The following is a 13,034-nucleotide window of genomic DNA, read 5'->3' on the forward strand; positions in this document are numbered from 1 at the left end:
TGTGGGATAGTCTTTCTGGGTGCTGTGAATATGTGTTGCTACCATTGCTAAAGAAGCTGCTATGGCCTATGACAAGGCAGAATAGAGCCAGGTGGGGAATCCAAACAGAGAGGCAAGGAGAAGACGGTGGAGTCAGTGGAGATGTTGAGCACTGCTGGGGGAGCAAGATGTGATGGAACACAGGTAATGCCACAGCTGTGTGTCAAAACATAGATTAACAGAAATGGGTTAATTTAAGATGAAGGAGCTACCTAGAAAGAAGCCTGAGCCATAGATGAAACAGTTTGTAATTAATGTTAAGCCTCTGAGCGATTGTTTTAAAGGCAGCTGTGGGACTGTGGGGCCAGTGCAGGACAGAGAAAAGTGTCTGACTGCACCCATCGGCATCCAGTCTGTCCACACGGTTCCATCCCAGCTAGAGGCCTCATGAAGGATTCATGTCTCACTATCAGCACCAAGAAGCACAGGACTCAAAATAAAAGCCTTTGTGATGACAGACAATGGCTTGGATTACTTTCCAGTAACACCATCATATGACCGCTCACCTGGTGCATATCGCATGCTCCCCAATGCGCTGCTCTCAGGCTTCCATAATATAATCCACTTTTCATCATCTCATTCACAATAAACCTAAGAAGACAGACAGGGTTAAATGTGTCACGGCTGACTAGGGGTTCCATTACTCTTGGCTACTTCTCGCCCTAAGTTTCTGTGTGAGTTGCTTTTCATATCACTGTGCTGCATCACTTTCTGGGGGAAAAAAAAAACTTAGGAAATGGAGGACTTATTCTGGCTTGCAGTTCAGAGGGGACAGTCTATCATGGTGGGAAAGGCATGGTGGCAGGGTTGGCGTGGTCTGTGGCAGTGTGGAGTGTGAGGCAGCCACCTGTTACCTGGCATGGAGCAAGAAGCAGAGAGGTTGAGGAAAAGTGTGAACCCAGGCTAACCCACTTCCTCCCCCCCAGTCCTCAGCTACTAAAGGTTCTACAGCTTCCTAAAACAGCACCACTACTGGGAACCGAGTGTTTAACTATGTGGGCCTGTGGGAGACACTTCATACTCAAATCATAACAATTACTAACTATGAAAATAAAACACTGGGTAACATGCTATATTGAGAAAAATCTGTCACCGTGCCAATTAGGGCTGCATCAAACACAGTGACCTTCTACTAACATCTGTCTACAGAGTGGTAACCATCCCCAGCTCTGGTCATTGATAAGGGGCCCGTGACAGAGTTAGGCTATTAGCTATCGGAATATATTGAAAATGGGTAGGCTGTGCATTTTGCCCTTTGATTTTAATTTCGTGTCCCCACAGCATCTTGCCGAGTTCCAGTGGACAGTGGGCACTTAAAATATTAACATATCTGACATGAGTAATGAGCTGTGTTATAATTGGTGAAATTATATGAATAATTAAAGTTTCAGTCAAAGTCTGTAATAGAGAACAGGGCTTAATTCAACTTAGAAAGGGCACGGAGTCCTTGCTAATGACAAGACTGAGGGCTTGTTAATACTCTAGGAAAAGTGTGGTCATTAACACTTGCCTACTTTGCCTCCCAGTGTGGGTGTGTGTCCCCTAGGCCTTACCATGTTGGCTCATGAAACTCAACTCTCTTATTTTGTGTCTACTTATTGGATGGTCCTTAGTCCTCATAGCCACAAATTCATAGTTTGGGGAATGCACAATAGTGGGAGGCATAGTTCCTTCTCTAAAACTGAAGAGTCTTAGAGGGAATGAGGGTGGATAAGAGCATGTAAAACAATAAAATGTGCCCTTACAGGAAGGCTGAAGGCCAAGGCAAGGACTGGCACTTCAGCTCCCTTAAAGAGCAGTCATCTAACGGTTAGGGAGAACACCTACAAATAAATGTCTAAAATAATGATCATTACGGGTGACGTTCTAAGATCATAAAACATAATAGATGTTGGAGATAGCTTTGAATAAAATCACTGAAGCAGAGACCTGCCTGTCAACACATTATCCTTGCATTAGCCGGAATCTGACATAACAGGACGCTATCTGCTGCTATGAGTGAGTAAAATATGACTTACAGACTTCAAAATCCATTCTTACAGATTATAGAAAATCTGTAAGAATGAAATTCCATCCAGATTACAGCGACAGCTTATTAACAAGCCAGGGGAACATATTCCGCCCCTCAACCCTGCCCCGCTTACCTCTCAATCCACAGTTTTCCAACCTGTTCTCCAAGGACATGCATTTCTTAAAGCCGACAGGTGGGAGCCCCACACTCAAACCTACACCTTAATCAGATCTCACAGCACATTGTTCCACATTGTTCACATCACAGGAAAACCAGTCTTAAGAATCCTCGCCCCCCCATTGACACCTGGGACAGTTGGAGAAGCTAGCCCTGGGGTCATGGGAATATCCAAGAAGAGTCCCAGTGAGGGCCCAACATTGATAGTGTAGTAAAAACCAGAGGCTTTGAACCAGACCAATGACTCTTTGCAATGAACACTTACAAGTAAAGATACACAGACAAAGGGGTTCACGGTGTGACTCACTGTCACACTGCAGCTTCCATGGTGAGATTTTTAATTTTTTTCCTTTTCTTTCTTTTTTTTCTTTATTTTGAGGAGTTATAGCAGGGGAGAGTGGACATGAAGGGACAGGGAAATGAATGAGATCAAGATGTATGATGTGAAAGACACACAGAATAAATAAAAAGTTTTTAAAAAATTAATCTTAAACTGTAATCACTTTGATTTCCCATCCACAGGGCAATCTTTCCATCCAAGGACAAAACTATGGTGTTTTGGATAAAGGGTCCTGAATGTCCTGTCCTCAGGCATCATTTTACCAGAAACTAGGTGCTTTCAGGGGAATCTTATATTTGGCACAATAGCCTTATAGAAGCTCATGACACAATTAGGGCCTAATACCCACCTGGAAATAGCAGATATTCTCAAATATCTAGAGTTTGTGGGTACTTGTTTATGATAGTGTGTTGCTTTGAAATATTACCACAGTCCATCATGATTTTCTCTTAGACTTGTCTACGGGTAGCCCTGAGCTGGGTGCTCCATATCTCTGCAAAAGCGCGGCAATAAGGACTCCATTTGGTTAGAAAGTATCAGCGTCCAGGAATCTAAATGTATCCAGTGGAGACAGAGCTCACTGAACACTCACAGAACAAACACACACAGAAATAAAGGGAACCACTGGAATTTAAATTGACAGTTCATATAATACTCAGTGATAAATAATGGAATTACATGTTTCTGAGGGATAAACAACTTGGGGGTAACAGAGAAGACACACACTTCAGGAATACTACTCCTCTTTCACTTTCACTTCAACGTTTCAAAAAGCAAACATGATAAAACCATCTCCCCAGTGGAACGCTGGCGGCAAATTCCACAGGACAGAGCATCATTCTCTTTTTAGACAGCCTACAATTGAATTATTCTGATTCAAATGAAACTTCCCTTGATGTGATTATAGTTTATGAAGGTTTAACTTTCAAATAGAGAGGTTACATTAGGGAGAGGCAATGCACAGGATCCTGTACAATCAAAAGACCTTGATGAGTACACGTTCCGTGCTGCTGTGTGGGTCTGGGGGTGGAGGAGACAGAGCGGGGAGGAGGAGAGAGATGGGTGAGAGGGAGAGAGGGAGAGACAGGGGGAGAGAGGGGGAGAGAGGGGCAGGGGGAAAGGGAGAGGGAGGAGAGGGACAGAGATGGGGGAGAGGGACAGAGAGGGAGAGAGGGGGAGAGGAAAAGAGGGGGTGGAGAAGAGGGGCCAGAGGGAGAGAGGGGTGGGGGGAGAGGGAGAGAGAGAAAGGGAGAGGGGGGGAGAGGGAGAGAGAGTTTAATTCTATGGCAATGGGCAATTTGCCTGCATGTATGTCTGTGCACCACGCACATGCCTCATACTCATGGATGTTAGAAGAGGATGTAGGATTATCTGGAACTGGAATTACAGGTGTTTGTGAGCTGCCATGTGGGTGCTAGGAATTGATCCCAGCTCCTCTGCAAGAGAACAAGTGTTCCTAACCACTGAGCAGTCTCTCCAGCCCCTGACACATTTTTTTTAATATGAAATTGTAAGGAGAAAGTTCATAGAAGAAAAACAAGTAATATGTGAGCCGCATAAGAAGATGTTGCTAAAATAAATGGATACAAGTTTAACAAGGTAAGATGGCATTTCCTCTCCAGCTGGCAGGCCCTTGGCTTGTGAGCCAGGAAGATGGAACATGGCAGTGAACGTCCTCTTGTTGCAAGAGTGTAGCTATGCAGCTTCCTGGGGGTATGAGCCAGCCAGCACCCCAACTGTTCTCTCACTTCCCTCCCACCTGTAGCAATCCATCCTGCCAGCTTGCTCACAGGTGAGCAGAAAATGTCACAGTCGTCAGTGCTCACTGCCACACTATACACATGCAGTGTGCGTTTTAAATGCCCACTAAAAGAGCAATGGTTCTCCAGCACATCTGTAGAAGAGGAGTCTCTGCAGCTGTGAGGAGGAATGGACATTTCAGTAGCTACTATGGAAATCACTGCAGATGTTCCTACCTGTTGATATGTTTAAAATGTAAGCAGTCCCTAACGACGCACAGGTAAATTCTCTTTTATGTGTTGTGCGTGGACAGGTAGATGGGTGGACACTAATCACCTGTCCCCTCACCTTCCTTCCTTAGCTTAGGTATCTCTAGACAGAAATATCGCAAATTACTTTCTCTGGGAAATGTGATGTGTTTCAGATACAGAAAGAGTTCTTTCCACATATGAACTTGATTTTTAAATTCACCCTGTAAATATCTTGAGTTTTATTAAGAAAATCAAGTTGATGTCTTTAATAATTAATAGTTAAAGATGAGAAGAAAGTGATGGCAGGGAAATAGTTGACAAATGAATAAAACAAAACAAATATCCCCAAATGCAAATATGTTATAAGGGATTTAACACAGCACCAAGGAAAGATAATGAGACTCTTATTACTGTGTTAGATAAAACAAAATAGGCCCTGGATCCTCAGTTTCCTGTTTACCAAAATAGATTCCAGGGCTGGTGAGGTGCTCGCTGGTAAAGAGATGCTGTCAAGCTCACCCAGTTTAATCCCCAAAACACAAACTGTCCTCCTACTTCCAAATATGTACCACAACATGAGTAGATATACACACAGGTATGCACGCACACACTACATAAATACAAAAAAAAAATAGATTCCAGATGTTACTAAACAAAACATTGAGCTATTTAATAAGCCATAAGACGATTGGAGGTAAGCATAAACAAGTCTTACATAAACTAAATGCATTTTCAAGTAATTCAAAATGAAATGGCAAGGAAAAGTGATCTGTGGCAGTGATATCGGCTGAATTTATGTTTGATGTTTCCACCTCATCAACGACAAGGGAATTCACAGCGCGGTTTTCAGGGAAAGCACAGTCAGCTTTCTACATAGATACCAGTAAAGACAGCCAAGCAGCTTCAGGGTAGGAAACAGAGGGGCTGGGAGCCTATAGCCTCAGGAATGTCCACTAACCAAGAGAAGGCAAAGAGATGGAAGACATTTGCTGAAGTCTCCTAGGAAAGAGAAGGTCCTGGGGCAGATGTCTCCTCTCTGAAGGTATAAAATAGGAAAATTGAAGCCTAGGGACATTGAGGAAACTCTACAGCTACATGAGGAGAGGTTGGAAGAGTAGGGGAGAGTGGAGAGTAATCAAAGGGATGGAGTGAAATGAGCACGGGGTTTGGTAGCGTGGTGGGAATGAAGCAAGCCTTAAATGCATTAGAATCGGGACCTAAAACTCCCCAAAGCTGCATTTTTACCTATAAAACCCACTAGATTGCCTTGATGTGAGCCTTCCTTAACTTAAAATACAAAATAGTCTAAGGAATGCATATGAAAGTAGATATTTTCTCAACAATTTTCTTCTTCCACTTTTTAAAAAATATTTTAAAGACTGCTTTAGAGTCATCCACAGACAGCTCAAAATTATGGAAATCCATAGTTATAAAACAGGAAGAAGCTCCTCTATTTATAAATAATTCATGATGGGACTCTGCCGCATTATAATCTACCCTCATATATTTAAAGTGGAAACTGAGTTAAGAACCATTTATATTCTATTAATGTAAAAGTAATAGCCTTTGACTCTGAGGATCCCATAGTGAGTAAAGCTGCTGTATGTGAACTGTCTCCCTCAATCGAGGAAACCAAAAGAAGCTTGTGTTGGCGGGGCTCCCAGGAGGATGCTTTTAGAAGGAGCTGACGTCCATCCTCAGCCGGATGACACTGACATGGGCCGGCGTTGCCGTCTTCCACAGTCAAGCCTGTGGCCTGCATCCAGGATACCAATGCCTACCACTCACTTGTCACCCCATCCCCGACGCTGCAAACCCCACACACTCTGTCTGGCGGCCACAAGTTCTGCAGCCTCGCTGCCAAGTGAGTTTTAGACTTCTCGGGAGACAGATTGAGCTCGAAAGTGCCCACATTTACCAAAGCTACAACATTTGGAGGGATTTTAAACACTTGGATACTTTGGTTTAACATGGGAAAGTGGGAATAATAAACACCCACACCACAGATTTCTAAGTGGCAAACAAGAAAGTTCTCTATATTCTTTTAGCCTTCTTCTGACCTGTCTGAGCCTCATCAGCTCTTCTGTTCTAGAGAAAGTCCCCTGTTCTGCTAATTTATAAGCCAAACCATCTGCTTCCCAAGTGTACGATCTCTCAAAAACTCCTTAAAGATATGCCTGGTCCTCTGAACAGCATTCTCACACCTGCACGTGGCCCAGCCTAGACCCTGCCTCACTTCTGGTCTCTTGGTCACCTCTTCACGTCAGATGTACCCATGGGCTACAAGGCACAGATTCTGACAGAAATAGCCCCGTATTTCCTAAGTAGAACTAAACTTCAGTACCCAGGTCCTGTTCTCAAGTGCTTAACATGGGATACTTCCTCTGTCCCCTCTGATTGATGTAAAGCTTCTCAAAAGCCACGGTTAGGTTTTACAATTCAGGACTGTCATTCACGTGAAACCTGGAGTCATTTCTTCGAAATGTAAACACCAGTACAGCAGCCATACAGCCTATCAACACGTCATTGACGCTTCCATACATGTTTAGTACAGATCTGCCAAGTGTATTTCAGAAGTAAGATACAGAACAATTTAATGGAACAGTTGCAGAAACATGAAGAGCAAAAGACAGAAGATGAAGAATTCATGTATATTGAGTCCTGTACTGGTTACTTCTGTGCTGCTGTGATTGAAACACCAAAGAAAACACTTTAGAAAGAAATAACTTCCACTGTGTTTCACAGAATTCAGCCCACGGCCACTTGGAGCCATGCATTTGAGCAGAACATGATGGTGGTGGGTGTACAAAGAGGAAGAGGTCCTCCACCTCATGGAAGATGGGAAGAAAAAGAGAAAAGATGTGGGCTGTGTATGAGCTCTAAAGTCATTTCTCACAGTCACCGACTTCCTCCAGCTAGGGGCCCATATTAGCCAGGGTTCTCTAAAGAAATAGAATTTATAGAATGAATAGATATAGATAGATGATAGATAGATAGATTGATTGATTGATTGATGATAGGTAGGTAGATAAATAGATGATTGATAAGTGGATAGATGATAGGTAGACAGATAATTATAGATAGGTAGATAGATGATAGATAGATAGATAGATAGATAGATAGATAGATAGATAGATAACAAGAAAGAGAGAGAGAGAGAGAGAGAGAGAGAGAGAGAGAGAGAGAGAGAGAGAGAGAGAGGATTTATTAGAATGGCTTATAGGCTGTGTTCCAGCTAGTCCAACATGGGCTGTCTGCCAATGGAAGGTCCAAGAATCCAGTAGTTGTTCCATCCATGAGGTTGAATGCATTAGTCTTCAGTATATGCTGGCTCTAACACCAGTGAAAGAATGGACTTGGTAGCCAAAGTGAGGGCAAGCAGGCAAAGAGAGAGAAAGCATCCTTCTTCCATGACCTTTGTATAGGCTTCCAACAGAAGGTGCGGTCCAGATTAAAGGTTGATCATCCCACCTCAGAATAACTGGATTAGAGATATGTTTTCCTACCTCAAAGATCCAGATTAGAAGTGTGCTGTATAATATTAATTAAAGATGTGTTATATTTGTTTATGCAATGGAACACTTGTTTAAAAATAGATGCAAAGCTGTGTTGCATTCTTTTTTGTTACATTTGTTTAACTCTGTGAAACTGTGTTTCTGTGCATGTCTAAAACACCTGATTGGTCTAATAAAGAGCCAAACGGCCAATAGCAAGGCAGGAGAGAGGATAGGCGGGGCTGGAAGGCAGAGAAGATAAAGAGGGGGAAATGGTTATCATTACAGAAAACCACAACCAATCAAAATGCAGCATCTTGGAGCCCAGTCCCAATGGATACATCTACAAAACAACTCCTGCACCTAAAGCTCAGGGAAGATTGTAGAAGAGGGGGCGGAAAAATTGAAAGAACCAGAGGATCAAGGCATTTACTGTGAGACTGTGTCTCATAGAAATACGAGAAGCTACATTCATAACATCTTGTAATGAATTTCTAAGCGGTCTTATTAAGTAAAAAACACAGAGCCAAATATAGGGGGGAAGCCTTAGAGATCAGGGAAATAAGAATAGCCACCAGCCAACCTTACCTCACCATGCTGCAGCTTCCAAAAGTGAGCTACTTCCTGTCTACCCATGCCTTTATTGCCTTACTGTTCTGCCCTCGTATTGGCTCTTAGCCCAGCTACTTCACTTCCTTGTCACTTGCCTGTCTGTACAGACCTCCAGGTCTCTATGGTTGATACTGGGATTAAAGGCGTGTGTCACCAGGCTTCGCTCTGTTTCCTAGTATGGCCTTGAACACACAGAAACCCTGCCTGCCAAGTGATCAGATTAAGGGTGTGTGCTACCACTGCCTGACCTTTGTGTTTACTTAAAATGGCTTGCTATTTTCTCTGATCTCCAGAAAAACTTTATTTATTAACGTACAAATAAAATATCACCACATTTCAGCACAAATAAAATATCACCACAACGTTTCACCAACATGACTGCCCAAATGTGCGCTAGACAAGGACAACAACTCACGTGCTAGCGTCAACTGCAGGAAGACTACACAACTACAGGCAGCTAAGGAATGCTAAGAGTGGGAGAAATAGCTGCACCCAGGAAGAGTACACCAACTGGTTATCCAACACCAAAGGGTCCGCCCTGAAAACACACATACAGAGAACATTATAGGACTGAATAGGTTATATTTAGAAATATATATAATTAATGACAAAAGGGACCATGAATTTGAAAGAGAGCAAGGAAGAGTATATAGGGGGCGGTGAAGATGGGAAAGGGAAGGGTAAAGTAATACCATTATATTACAATCTCAAAAAAAATTTAAAGTGATTTAAAAAATGGTTCGTTTTGCATGTCAGGTTTTCTACATTTCAGCTTTGTTGATTACATTCTCTTACCACCATTTAAGCTGTTCTTTTCCCCCAGATACCTTATCAATTGGAAAATAATACAGATATTGATTATATTCAACTTTTTTGGAAGAATACTTGAGAGAATTCAGGTGATTTCTTCTTTCTGAATCCAAGTGATGTTTTTCTGGGGTTTCCTTGTGGTTGTTGCTCTTGTGGTTGTTGTTGTTCTTTGGTGGTTTTTTGTTTGGTGGGATGTTTGTATGTTTGTTTTTGCCCTCAAGTCCAGCTGTAGCCAGCACAAAACGCTGTAAAGAAAAATAAAGGCATTGTCAATAATGTTTACTAGATAGCTCATTTTGTCTCTGATATATGACTGTGACACTCTTCAGGAGAAGAGAAGTTTCTTCTTTTTCTTGGGGGATTCGTCTCAGTTTTTATTCAAAGAGCTTCAAAGGACACATAATTTGATCTCATAATAGTCCATAGCTACTAGCCAGACAATGGCTAACCTCAAGGAATCACCCCGAAATCTAAAGGAAATAATTAAGACTCCCTTTAAGAAGCTGGATTGTACGTGGTCATAAGCACTTAAACAACCATCAGTTTAACCTAGCAGCTCCCAAAGCTGAGGTACTGAGCTTGGTGGAACATTCTGCACATTGGTGGGAGAGTTTCTTGTTCAGTAAGTGGATACTGTGGACCGTCCACTGACATCTTGTGGACAGGTACCTACTAGGAATGTCTAAGCTTCAACAATGTGTTAGAGCCCACCCCACCCTCACCCCTACCCCTGGGAGGTTCTAGTCCCTTAGGGCACCACTGATTTCCAAGCACTTCCATGCTGCAGCAATCATCACCTGCCCCTTACACACCACATTGCCACTGTGTGTTTTTCTTCATTCAAATACAGCAGGGGGTGGGGTGGCTCAGCGGTTAAGAATGCCTGCTGTACAAGCGTGATGAACTGAGTTCAGATTCCTAAGACTCACAGAAAAGCTTGGCATGGCTGCACATGCCTATAGGGCAGACACTGAATGAGGGGTACGTGTGTGTGTGTGTGTGTGTGTGTGTGTGTGTGTGTGTGTGTGTGTGTGTGTGTGTATGTGTACAGGTGATAGGACAATCTTGGGAGCTAGTGAGCCAGCCTAGCCAACATGATGAATGATGGAGCAGAACACCCAATGCCCTTTTCTGGCCACAGTACGAACTCAGGGATGTGTGCACCTGCACACACATACATACAACACACATACACAGCACACACAGAGACTCATACATATTATATACACACAAATACAGCCAAAGGGTCTGGAAACAAGAGCTCAGGGCTAAAACGCTTGCTTAGAATGCAACCAAACAGGGTTCTGTCCTAACACCAGAATGAGAAACAAATGAACGCCATAGAGGAGGCATGCAGTTTGTCTTCTTTAAATTTATTTGTGCCCATAACAGAGTATGTAAGAGCACTCACTGTTAGTGCTAAGCATTGATTCTCCAAGGACGAAGATTGGAGCCTTAACTCCCTGCTTCCTGCTCCTTCCCTTTCCCTGGAGCTCAGTGAGAGCCAGTCCCTCTCCAGTGGCATGTTTTACAGGTGTTACTCCCTCCCTGAAATGAGAAATAAGGCACAATGCTTGATTTCCGCTCATTCCACCTCCCATTGGCCATGGCTGCAGAACAGTCAGGCTGAGCAGTGCTTGGGCTCAGCAAAATAAACCACGGGCCACTCGGGCTAACTGCTCTTCTGTACTAGGCTCTCGGCATGAAGCTAGGCAAGAAAGGGTGCGGCGTTACACTGTGCACACAGCTGCCCCATGACAGGGGATGAGCAAAGCTACATCACATGCGGCCTACCCTTTCAAGGGATTGTGCCCGGAAGGCAGGAAGGAGGAATGCAAGGGTCAACTGTGAGCGGGAAGGCTCCAAGTTTGTTGATTTTCCCGGCCTGGCTGCTCTTTATTTCCACCTCTAACATTCCTCTGCTGTGCACACAGCCTTTCCTTTGACCAATATTGACATTAGTCCAATAACCATGACTGCAAGAGCGAGGGAGAGAGGGGCTGCCTCCGGGTTCAGATACAAATCCACAAAAGGACAGGGGTGAGGGCTATCCTCAGATACCACTAAGTACTCAGAGTGAAAACAAGGGTTCAGAGAGCGAACACATCAGTATGAGTACTGGTAAATGATTACATTTTTAAAAGGGACATTGTTATTTAAGGTTGGGAGAGGAGGAGGTAGGGGCAGGCACAGGGAAGTCGATTGGCGGAACGAAGTTACTGTTAGGAAGGGTGCTGCAGCACGGTGAGGCAATCACAGAACAGTTTCGAATTTTATATTAAAGACAGCTAGAGGGAAGTGTCTGTCATGTTTTCACCGCACACAAAAGGTAAACAGTGAGAAGTGGGAGGTTCAACTTGATCTGAACATTATACAAAGCAGCGGATCGTGTTATAAAAAAAAAATCATTGTGGTTTTTATGTCTCAATGTAGCTCTTAAAATGTTTAACCAGATACATTTTGAAAACAGAGAAAGTAGAAGGTCAACTCTAAGTTCGCTTGCCCCTTCCTAGTATTCACAGAAGAAGAAAGGGTCAAGGGTACAGATATGTCCTCAGCTCTAAAACACTCCCCAGTCGTGGGGCTGTGCAGCTGAGCTTCAGCACGAGTAAAATTAAGACAAAGAAATCCTCTTGAGATTAGAAAGAGCCAGGGAAGCTCAAAGACACAATAAAGATGGATTCTCCCAACAGTCCCCTGATCCAGGGCCTTCTCCACAAGCAGGCTTCTCCTAGGAGAGGCTGGGTGCACACCGGGTTTCTGCTGTTCTCCCAGCCAGGCCCTGCCACCCCTCCCCTTGTGTTTACCTAGTCCGTACAGTTCCACCCGAGCAGCCCACCTCCTCTCACTGATCTGTTTAGCATGATTCCTTTATCACTACTCCTCTACTCAGCATTTTGCAGTTACCTCTATTACTCAGCAATGTTGTCTAAAAACCCATTGCGACTTTTCTATCACTCTGAACTTCTACACAGTTCAAAGGCTGGCCACAGGAGTCCGACTGCCTTGTCCAGAACCTGACCATACTTGCTTCATCGCTGCAAAACCAAGTGTGTGGCTCAGGGTCTTTGTCTCCAACCCCTGCCAAATGGCATCACCAAAGAGGTGGCTGCGACCATCAGAAGGCTCACAGTAATACAAGAGTGGGAGCCATAGGCCTAGGCCCCCACCCCTCAGCCCGCGATATGATGTGTTGTCTCCCCAAAAGAAAGCTACTTCACCCCTTTACTCTACATGCTGTCGCCACGCTAAAGATGGAGGGCAGCTCACTCACATCAGAGAGTAACCAAGCAGTCTGTGGATGTAGCTTTTCTGAAATTCTTGTCTTTGTGGGATTGTATGCTGCCACCTGGTGGAGAGACAAAGATTTGTTCCAGTTGCCCGAGGCACCCACAGGGAATCACACACTTGTGCATGGCACCCACATTGCCCATGCTGTCTTCTGGCCACTCACCCAGCAGCCATTCTGAGACTCAGAACAGCTGTCATAAGCTGTGTTTGTGTTCCAAGCATCCTTACTTGACTCCATAACAGTCTCAAAGTACAGGGAGTAGGGACGC

The 13,034-nt window shown here is 43.9% G+C and overlaps 1 protein-coding gene across 2 annotated transcripts in view; it reads right to left on the reverse strand.

Moving 5' to 3' along the window:
* Positions 1 to 13,034, reverse strand: part of Lig4 (DNA ligase 4) — a 140,396-nt gene that overhangs the window by 82,810 nt on the left and 44,552 nt on the right. For both annotated transcript variants that reach the window (XR_008221357.1, XR_008221358.1), the window contains 5 exons: positions 12,749 to 12,823; positions 10,886 to 11,022; positions 9,460 to 9,719; positions 9,080 to 9,202; positions 546 to 630 (listed from right to left, as the gene is read on the reverse strand). The gene's annotated coding sequence lies outside the window, so the exon portion shown is untranslated. The remainder of the gene's footprint in view (positions 1 to 545; positions 631 to 9,079; positions 9,203 to 9,459; positions 9,720 to 10,885; positions 11,023 to 12,748; positions 12,824 to 13,034) is intronic.

Source organism: Peromyscus californicus, unplaced genomic scaffold (assembly GCF_007827085.1).
Source record: "Peromyscus californicus insignis strain IS unplaced genomic scaffold, ASM782708v3 Scaffold_23__1_contigs__length_62951481, whole genome shotgun sequence".
In the NCBI taxonomy this organism is placed as follows: Eukaryota; Metazoa; Chordata; class Mammalia; order Rodentia; family Cricetidae; genus Peromyscus; species Peromyscus californicus.